This window comes from Mustelus asterias, chromosome 15 (assembly GCF_964213995.1).
Source record: "Mustelus asterias chromosome 15, sMusAst1.hap1.1, whole genome shotgun sequence".
NCBI lineage: Eukaryota > Metazoa > Chordata > Chondrichthyes > Carcharhiniformes > Triakidae > Mustelus > Mustelus asterias.
Window position 1 is genome coordinate 102080017 of NC_135815.1, and position 10833 is coordinate 102090849.

General features: G+C 50.3%; 1 protein-coding gene across 3 annotated transcripts in view; it reads right to left on the minus strand.

Moving 5' to 3' along the window:
* Positions 1 to 442, minus strand: part of ugp2b (UDP-glucose pyrophosphorylase 2b) — a 50282-nt gene extending 49840 nt beyond the window's left edge. Inside the window, exon 1 of one of the 3 annotated variants that reach the window (XM_078230420.1) lies at positions 378 to 442. The gene's annotated coding sequence lies outside the window, so the exon portion shown is untranslated. Of the gene's footprint in view, positions 1 to 343 lie in introns of all 3 variants that reach the window. The other 2 variants (XM_078230421.1, XM_078230422.1) reach the window with 2 other exon arrangements.
* Positions 443 to 10833: the final 10391 nt, after the last annotated feature.

Genomic DNA, 10833 nt, shown 5'->3' on the forward strand with positions numbered 1-10833 from the left:
TCTCTCCGCGAGCTCGCTGACAGCCTGCGCGCTCCCGATCCGCGCGCGCCCCCGCCTCCGCGCGCCGCCTCCCGCCTCGGGCCCGGAACCGCCTCCGCGCGAGCCCCGGGCTGAGGGAGGCCCGGCCTGTCCCGGGGTGGGGGGGAGACGGTTACCAGGGTACCGGGGGGGGGGGGTTTGTCAGGGTTACCGGGATACCGGGGATGATTACTGGGCATTTCGGGTGTCGACGCCCCGGGGTGGGGGTACCGGGGCGGTTTATTGGGGGGATGGTAAGGGGGGATTGGTTACTGGGGGGGAGAGGGCGTTATGAGGGTATTTGAGATGTGGTTGCCGTGGTTACCGTTTACCGGGGGCTCTCGGCGCGCGGGACCCACCTTCGGGGCTGCAGTGAGGAGGCAGTTTGTGGGGGCGGGACCGCGCTGCAGATTCCTATTGGACTGCGGGCGTGATTGACAGTAACCGTGGCCAATCAGACGCCGTGCCATTGTGTGTAACGTCAGTGCCTGGCCAGACCGGATTCGAGCAAATTCAAGAACTTTCCCAAGGACAAAGATGGAGGGAGGGGCTAGAGGGAGGGGGAGGGACCAGGGGGCGGGGCTAGAGAGGGGCGGGGCGAGAGTTGGGGGGGGCCAAGGGAGGGGCTAGAGAGGGGGAGGGGAAAGGGCCGGGGCTGGAGAGAGAGCGCGCAGAGGGCGGGGCTAGAGATGGGGCAGGGGTGGCGCTAGAGGGGCGGGGCTAGAGATGGGGCAGGGGTGGCGCTAGAGGGCAGGGGTTGGGCTAGAGGGGCGGGGTTAGGGGGAGGGGGAGGGGCTAGAGGGGAGAAGGTGATCAATGGGCTCTCACAGGGCCTGAAGTTGTGAGGTGTCTGTGTTGTGGAGCTCTCCTCCCGGAAGCTGCTTCTGGTGGATCTGACCTGCATTGGCTCCATGTCAAACTTTTGTTTCATAAACGTGACGTGCCTTTAGAGATTTAACTGCTATGCAGCTTATTGCACATATTAAAAGATACACCCTCTGCAGAATACATAGGATGTGCTGAGGGAGACATTTCAGAAATAAAGTACATTGATTAACCTGCTTATTCAGTGGTAAACACAGTAAGAAGTCTCACAACACCAGGTTAAAGTCCAACAGGTTTATTTGGTAGCACAAGCCACTAGCTTTCGGAGCGCTGCCCCTTCGTCAGGTGGGTGGGAGTTCTGTTCACAAACAGGGCACAAAGACACAGACTCAATTTACAAAATAATGGTTGGAATGCGGGTCTTTACAGGTAATCAAGTCTGAAAGGTACAGACAATGTGAGTGGAGAGAGCGTTCAGCACAGGTTAAAGAGATGTGTATTGTCTCCAGACAGGACAGTTAGTGAGATTTTGCAAGCCCAGACAAGTCGTGGGGGTTACAGATAGTGTGACATGAACCCAAGATCCCGGTTGAGGCCTGTGGTAAACCTCTGTTATCTGTTATCTGTTATGGTTAACAACTGTTAGTTAGTATTTATTATTACCTGTATATGTGGCACATCCCTGTCGGCTCCGCCCAAGACTCCTCCCCCTGGTCCGGGTATAAAAGCGATAGCTCCTCCCCCCAGCCTTTAGTATGGACCAGATCTCCGACAGGGATGGCTTCAAGTTCTTGTTAATAAAAGCCTATTTGTTCTTGCATACAACTCGTCTTTGCTTGATTGATGGTGCATCAATTTTAGTAACAAGATTTTAAAATGGAGCAGATGTTAAAACCCGACAGATTGAATCTGGATCCTCAAAACTGCAGGAGCGTCAAACACGTTTGATCATTGGCTGAAATGCTTCGAAGACTACATCGACGCCTCCACTGCTGTCCGTACGGATGCCGACAAACTACGAGTTCTCCACGGCCGGGTAAGCGACGTAGTATATTCTACAATTCGGGACGCAGAAAGTAACAAGGACGCCATCAAACTTTTAAAGGGCCAGTATAACAAACGGCCTAATGAAGTTTATGCGAGACATCTCCTAGCTACGCGCAGACGGCAGCCAGGTGAATCAGTTGACCAATTCCTGCGCGCGTTGCGACTGTTTGCCCGGAACTGCAACTGCAAGACTGTGACTGCCACCCAATACACAGAAGACTTAATCAGGGATGCCTTTGTCACGGGCATCGGGACGACCTATATCCGACAATGGCTACTGGAACAGGGTGCGCTGGACTTAAAGAAAACTGTGGAACTGGCCGAATCCTTAGAGGTGACCTCCCAATATCTCAAGGCCTACTCACCTGACCACGTGGGCGCATCGTGGACACCGCAGCCGTCGCTACCCCTGTACTCGGGAGGGCCACAGACCTACGCCGCACCACATCTCACCGGTGATCTGACCACTGCAGCAGCCTCTGGAGGCCCGAAGTGCTACTTCTGCGGTCTGGGTAAGCACCCCCGACAACGCTGCCCGGCGAGGGAGTCGTTCTGCTCCGCGTGTGGGAAGAAGGGACACAATGCCAAAGTCTGCCGTAAGTCCACCTCCAAATCCACGAGCGCCACGTGTGACCCGCGGGGGCTGCCATCTTGGATGACCCCGGCCGTGTGCGACCCGCGGGGGCCGCCATCTTGGATGACGTCATCGGCCGCCGGCGACCCGCGGAGGCTGCCATCTTGGACGACTTCGGTCGCGAGCGACCAGCAGAGGCCGCCATCTCCTACCTCATCAGCCCCCTTTGGCTATCTGCAAGACTCAATGGTGGCGTCGGTTACCCTGGACCAGTCCAAGCCTCATCGACTCGCCAAGTCCATGATGGACATCGAGGTAAACGGGCACAGGGAGCATTGTTTGTTTGACAGCGGGAATACGGAGAGCTTCATTCACCCTGATACGGTGCGTCGATACGCCCTTTCCGTGCAGCCCATCAAGCAAACGATCTCCATGGCATCGCAGTCCCGCTCTGTAAATGTCCTCGGGTGCTGCGTGGTGACCCTGAAGGTGCGGGGCACAGTATATGATAACTTCAGGCGCCTCGTGCTGCCACATCTCTGCGCTGCTGTACTCCTGGGGCTAGATATCATGACCCATCTGAAGAGTGTCACTATACAGTATAATTGGCCTTTTCCCCCACTCTCCGTCTGCAATCAGCGGCGTCTAAATTGCCCACCGCGCACCACCTGCAGTCTCTCAACCCTTAAAATCGCCCCTCCCTCCTTGTTTGCGAATCTCACTCCTGACTGCAAACCGAGTGCCACCAAGAGCAGGCGGTATAGTGCTGGAGACAGGGCCTTTATCCGGTCCGAAGTCCAGCGGCTCCTCAGGGAAGGGATCATCAAGGCCAGTACCAGCCCCTGGAGAGCACAAGTGGTAGTCGTTAAGACTGGGGAGAAACACAGAATGGTCATTGACTACAGTCAGACCATTAATCGATATACGCAGCTGGACGTGTACCCTCTTCCCTGCATATCTGACATGGTCAACCAGATTGCACAATATTGAGTGTTCTCCACCATTGACTTGAAGTCGGCATACCACCAGCTCCCTATCTGCCCGGAGGACCGCCAATATACGGCGTTCGAGGCAGATGGTCACCTTTACCACTTCCTCAGGGTCCCCTTTGGCATCACCAATGGGGTCTCAGTTTTCCAGCATGAAATGGACGGAATGGTAGACCAGAATGGGCTGCGGGCCACCTTCCCGTACCTGGATAATGTCACCATCTGCGGCCATGATCAGCAGGACCACGATGCCAACCTCCACAGATTCCTGCACACGGCTAGTCTCCTTAACCTGACCTACAATAAGGAGAAGTGCGTATTCCGTACACACCACCTCACCATCCTCGGGTACGTAGTGGAGAATGGAATCATCGGCCCCAATCCCGACCATATGCGTCCCCTCCTGGAACTTCGCCTCCCCACTAGCCTCAAAGCACTGAGAAGATGCCTGGGTTTCTTCTCGTATTACGCACAGTGGGTCCCCAACTATGCGGATAAAGCCCGTCCACTCATCAAATCCACCTCTTTTCCCCCGACGGCAGAGGCCCATCTGGCCTTCGACCGCATCAAAGCTGACATCGCGAAGGCCACGATGCACGCTATAGACGAATCCATCCCGTTCCAGGTGGAGAGCGATGCGTCTGACTTCGCCCTAGCCGCCACCCTTAACCAGGCGGGCAGACCCGTGGCCTTCTTTTCGCGAACCCTCCAAGGCCCCGAAACTCGACACTCCTCTGTCGAAAAGGAGGCCCAAGCCATAGTGGAAGCTGTACGGCACTGGTGCCACTATTTAGCTGGTAAACGGTTCACCCTACTCACGGACCAACGATCCGTTGCCTTCATGTTCAACAGTACGCAGCGGGGCAAGATTAAGAACGATAAGATATTGCGGTGGAGGATCGAACTCTCTACCTACAATTACGATATCTTGTATCGGCCCGGGAAGCTCAATGAGCCACCTGACGCACTGTCCCAGGGAACATGTGCCAGTGCGCAGGTGGACCGGTTACAGGCTCTCCACAACGACCTCTGCCACCCGGGGGTCACCAGGTTTTTTCACTTCATTAGAGCCCGAAACCTGCCCTACTCAGTTGAGGATGTCAGGTCTATAACTCGAAATTGCCAGGTCTGCGCGGAATGTAAGCCGCACTTCTACCGACCAGACAGGGCACACCTCATAAAAGCCACCCGCCCCTTTGAACGCCTAAGCATTGACTTCAAAGGCCCCCTCCCCTCATCTGATCGCAACATATACTTCCTCAATGTCATTGACGAGTATTCACATTTCCCCTTCGCGATTCCCTGCCCAGATATGTCCTCGGCCACGGTCATCAGGGCCCTGCGCAGCCTCTTCACTCTGTTCGGTTTCCCTAACTATATCCATAGCGACCGGGGATCCTCCTTCATGAGTGATGAACTGCGACAGTACCTGCTCTCTGTGCTCCCTCGCCCACTACACACCTTTCTCCTATCCCTCTCCCTCTTCTCCCTCTCCCTCACCCACTACACACCTTCCCTCTATCCCGCTCCCTCTTCTCCCTCCCCCTCTTCTCCCTCTCCCTCACCCACTACATACCCTCACCTCTATCCCTCTCACTATTCCCCTCTCCCTCGCCCATTACAATCCCTCACCTCTATTCCTCTCCCTCTTCTCCCTCTCCCTCACCCACTACACACCCTCACTCTATCCCTCTCCCCTCTTCCCCTCTCCCTTGCTCACTACACACCCCCACCCCTCTCCCCTTTTTCCCTCCCCCTCTATCCCCCTCTCCATCGCCCACTGCACACCCCTCCCCTCTATTCCCCTTTCCCTTCTTCCCCCTCTCCCCTTCTCCCTCTATCCCCCTCTCCCTCTATCCCCTTCTCCCTCCCCCACTACACACCCTCCCCTCTATCCCCCTCTCCCCTCTTCCCCCTCTCCCCCTATCCACCTCTCGCTCTATCCCCCTCTCTCTCACCCACTACACACCCTCCCCTCTATCCCTCTCCCCTCTTCCCCCTCTCCATCGCCCATTGCACACCTCTCCTCTCTATCTCCTTCTATTCCCCTTCCCTCTCCCCCATTCTTCCCCCCACGCCCCCTTACCCACTCGTGAAGGGAAGGGCAAGGGCTCCAAGAGTTAAAATGAATAAGATACCGGAACATATTTGGCATGTACCCTGGAACATTATCCATAAACATTATGTTGTTGCATCAGAAGTGGTGGAAAGCGCCACTTCATGAACCAACTATTTATATTTAGATTGCATTAAGTTGCTTCATCACATGGTGACTAAGAGGGTTTTGATCCCCTCCGTGCTAAATTTAGCATCACTATTTTAATCAAAATGACACTGAAATCATTATGTGGCAAAATAGTGTGAAATTGCACGTGCTTTCCTCAGCAGTGCCGCATCTTCAGTCAGTGAGTTTTTGTGACATTTAATTCGGTGAAAGGCGTTCTGTGAATCCACATCATTGTTACTGTGATTGACTTTAAGATGAATTGACATATGTGAAATTAAACTGACTTTTCTCATTGGTTAAGTGTGTGGACATTAATTATACTGAGGTTCTGAAATAAGTTCACATATTTATACAAGGCTGATTTATTTAGTAAGTAACCTGGATTCTGTGTGGAATAAATAAATACATTAGGTCAGGAACACAGGAACAAACACCATGAAAAATAACCTTGTTCCAGTAACGAGAACGCTTGGAGCTAAAATCTGTAATATTTAAGTTTAATTGCTGGGTCTTGCGGAACCTCCTTCACAGCTGAGACTGCCAAACATTCCAAAAACCTGATCTGACAATACTGACCTCCTGTGCCATTAATAAACCCTTTGAAGACGGTGAAGCGTTTCACTGCCTGCACTCAACTTATCCCCCCTGGTAATTTTCGTGAGTAGCTGCAATATTTTCCATTTACTAAGATCCTGGGTGGATCCCTCTGCGCTGTTGTGGAGCCGGTATCGCCTCTAGGTTGGGTGCTGGGTGGGCGTTGAGCATTCCAATGTTCAGGATCTCCAGTGGTGAGCTGACACCCAGCCCAGTTGTTTAAGTTAGATGGCAGTGAGAACAGAGAGTGATGCCAATGTCGGAGTGAGGCTTGTTTGATCATTCATATCACTGGAAATCTGGCGCAGATGGATTTATAGCTTTCTCCTTTGTACTTTTAACCTTTTCAAACATCAATAATTGTTGATAATGCGTCAAAGAACTATCAAAGAATGAAGGACAATGCAGAGCAGAAACAGGTCCTTCAGCTCATCCACCGATACACGGTTTCTATCACTCTATTCTCCTATCATTGTATCTATTTCTCCATAAAAGCAAATTATTGCGGATGCTGGAATCTAACGAAGGGTCATCTGGACTCGAAACGTCAGCTATTTTCTCACCTTACAGATGCTGCCAGACCTGCTGAGATTTTCCAGCGTTTTCTCTTTAGGTTTTCTATTTCTCCAAATCCCTTTACTGTAATGTCACTAGTAAAAAAAAAATGGTTTTGATGGAATGTGACAAGAAAGACAACTGAGAGACGACAAAGACAGAAAATGATGGAACATCTCAGTCTGTCAACTCTGAGGAAGGGGCCTCCAAACTTCAAACGTTGCCTCTATTCTCTCTCCACAGATGCATTCAGAGCTGATGGTGGCAGCACGGTAGCACAGTGGTTAGCACTGCTGCCTCACAGCGCCAGGGATCCGGTTTCAATTCCCGGCTTGGGTCACTGTCTGTGCAGAGTCTGCACGTTCTCCCCATGTCTGCGTGGGTTTCCTCCGGGTGCTCCGGTTTCCTCCCACAGTCCGAAATATGTGCTGGTTAGGGTGCATTGGCCATGCTAAATTCTCCCTCAGTGTACCCGAACAGGTGCCGGAGTGTGGCAACTAGGGGATTTTCACAGTAACTTCATTGCAGTGTTAATGTAAGCCTACTTGTTACACTAATAAATAAACTTTAAAACGCGGCAGGTCTGGTAGCATTTGTGGGAAACAAAGCATTTCTTTGGAGTCGGGGTGGCAAAAGGAACTTGGTACTGAGTCCATGGCAACTTTGAAGAGTCATATTGGGCTTGAAACATTAACTCTTTTTCTCTTTCTGCTGAGTTTATCCAGCATTTTTGTTTTTATTGCAGATCTCCTGTATCTGCAGTGTTTTGCTTTTATGATGTAATTCAGTGACAGAATGAGGCAGGGCTGCCGTGTATCAGGGCAGTTGATAATTAGCCAGTTACCCATCTCACTGACAAAACCAGGGGCTTGAGCCTGTCAGTGAGAGCTGGGAATCTTCAACTCCAGATATTGCTAAGCTGGACTGATTCCTGGATGGACAAGCGGTGGATCCGGTGAGAATGAACTTGCAACATTCTGATATTCCTATAGGTGGTTCTGTAAACTGCCTTCCATTGGCTGCTTCATCTCCAGCGATACTCCTGTAACCTTTGGAGATTCCAAGATCATCAACCTGCCAAAACTGTGCCAAAGGTTCCTGGATATGGGTAAACAAGGTGAGTTAATGTGGAACAAATTGTACTCTATAATTGCTCCTCCATTATCAGCCATGCTCTTTAGCTCCCGGGGCCCTAAGTTCTGTAATTCTCTCCCAAACCTCCCCATTGCTCAATCTCTATGTCTTGTTACAATCTCAGTAGAGAGCAATAAATCTAAAAATAAATTTCTAGCTGAACCAATTACAGAATGAGTAAGATTCTCTGGCCATTCACACCAGTGCGATTCTCCTGTCCCGCTGCAGTGACTGCCAAATTCTCTGACCTCCTGCAGCAGCAGTGGGACATGAACAGCTGGAGAATTCTGGCCAATATTTCATGGTTCAGGACTTTTACTGTATCAAACTAAAAACACTATTAACTAAACACTATTTTTGGAGGCAACTTATATTTTAAACTACAAAACAGAATTTGAAACACAAATGAAAAAAAACACTTTGCACATATACATTACACTGCTCTTAAAGTGGACAATTCATCTAGAATAAGTCCAAAATGATCCTTAACTCCCAAGGGTTTAATTCTTATATCTTCATTTCGCAGCCTGGAAATGTTTAACTCCAGAATTGTCTTTTGTGGCATGAATTTTCCTGGAGACTTTGCTAGGCAAATCTTCCAGGCCTGCTTTAAGGAGATTGGCTAATGGAATTGAAATGTAATGGTGTTGTCTGAAGCCTGCAATAAAAGATCCCTAGAAATAGGAATAGGACTGGGACTTCTGGCCCCTTGAGTCTCTTCAAAAAGGTCACGGCTGATCTGATTGTGGCATTAATTCCACTTTCCTGCTGCCTCATAACCCTTGACCTCCTTGTAAATCAAAAATCTCACCAACATAGCCTTGAATATATTCAATGTTGTGCCGAGCTTTATCTGAAACCAAGATCAAGCTATCCCAGTCCCTATCATCCTGGTGTGCTCCATGTGCCTATCCAATAACCGCTTAAATGTCCCTAAAGTGTCTGACTCCACTATCACTGCAGGCAGTCCATTCCACACCCCAACCACTCTCTGCGTAAAGAACCTACCTCTGATATCCTTCCTATATCTCCCACCATGAACCCTATAGTTATGCCCCCTTGTAATAGCTCCATCCATGATGGAGTTCATAGAAATAAAAGGAGTATACAGTCTGTGGATGTTGGTGATTTGACAGGCTTCAGGATAAATTTGACAGTACTGTTGTTCCCCTTGTCGATGTGATTTAAAAGATGCAGATGGCTGTTTTGGTGGCATTTCTGGAGACCATCACACTGGGATGATTTATTTCAAGAAGTCTGTCTGCAGCCCTGGGTGACTGCAGTCAGAAAACAGGATTCAAAGTTTAGTTGAGGAGAGAGAGGAAGGAGGAACTCCGCTGGATCTTCCCTCATCAACATCTCAGCTGCTTGTCTTCTTACTGCAGAGAAAGCAGAAGCGAAAACACAGGTATAGAATCATAGAAACACTACAGTACAGAATGAGGCCATTTGGCCCATCGAGTCTGCACCGACAACAATTCCACCCTATCCCCGTAACCCCACATATTTACCCTGCTAGTCCCCCTGAAACTAGGGTCAATTCAGCATGGCCAATCAACCTAATCCGCACATCTTTGGACGGTGGGAGGAAACCAGAGCACCCGGAGGAAACCCACGCAGACAGTGACCCAAGCCGGGAACCAAACCCAGGACCCTGGCGCTGTGAGGCAGCAGTGCTCACCACTGTGTCACCGTGCCGGTAGGGTGGGCCTGTCACATAACAATCAGCCAGTGATTCAAACATAGAACATAGAACAGTACAGCACAGAACAGGCCCTTCGGCCCACGATGTTGTGCCGAGCTTTATCTGAAACCAAGATCAAGCTATCCCACTCCCTATCATCCTGGTGTGCTCCATGTGCCTATCCAATAACCGCTTAAATGTTCCTAAAGTGTCTGACTCCACTATCACTGCAGGCAGTCTATTCCACACCCCAACCACTCTCTGCGTAAAGAACCTACCTCTGATATCCTTCCTGTATCTCCCACCACGAACCCTATAGTTATGCCCCCTTGTAATAGCTCCATCCAACCGAGGAAATAGTCTTTGAACGTTCACTCTATCTATCCCCTTCATCATTTTATAAACCTCTATTAAGTCTCCCCTCAACCTCCTCCGCTCCAGAGAGAACAGCCCTAGCTCCCTCAACCTTTCCTCATAAGACCTACCCTCCAAACCAGGCAGCATCCTGGTAAATCTCCTCTGCACTTTTTCCAGCGCTTCCACATCCTTCTTATAGTGAGGTGACCAGAACTGCACACAATATTCCAAATGTGGTCTCACCAAGGTCCTGTACAGTTGCAGCATAACCCCACGGCTCTTAAACACAAACCCCCTGTTAATAAACGCTAACACAATATAGGCCTTCTTCACGGCTCTATCCACTTGTGTGGCAACCTTCAGAGATCCGTGGATATGAACCCTAAGATCTCTCTGTTCCTCCACATTCCTCAGAACCCTGCCCTTGACCCTGTAATCCACATTCAAATTTGTCCTACCAAAATGAATCACCTCGCACTTATCAGGATTAAACTCCATCTGCCATTTTTCAGCCCAGCTTTGCATCCTATCTATGTCTCTTTGTAGCCTACAACAGCCCTCCACGTCATCCACTACTCCACCAATCTTGGTGTCATCAGCAAATTTACTGACCCACCCTTCAGCCCCCTCCTCCAAGTCATTGATAAAAATCACAAATAGCAGAGGACCCAGCACTGATCCCTGTGGTACACTGCTGGTAACTGGTCTCCAGTCTGAAAATTTTCCATCCACCACCACCATCTGTCTTCTATGAGATAGCCAGTTACTTATCCAATCAGCCAAATTTCCCTCTATCCCACACCTCCTTACTTTCTTCATGAGCCTACTA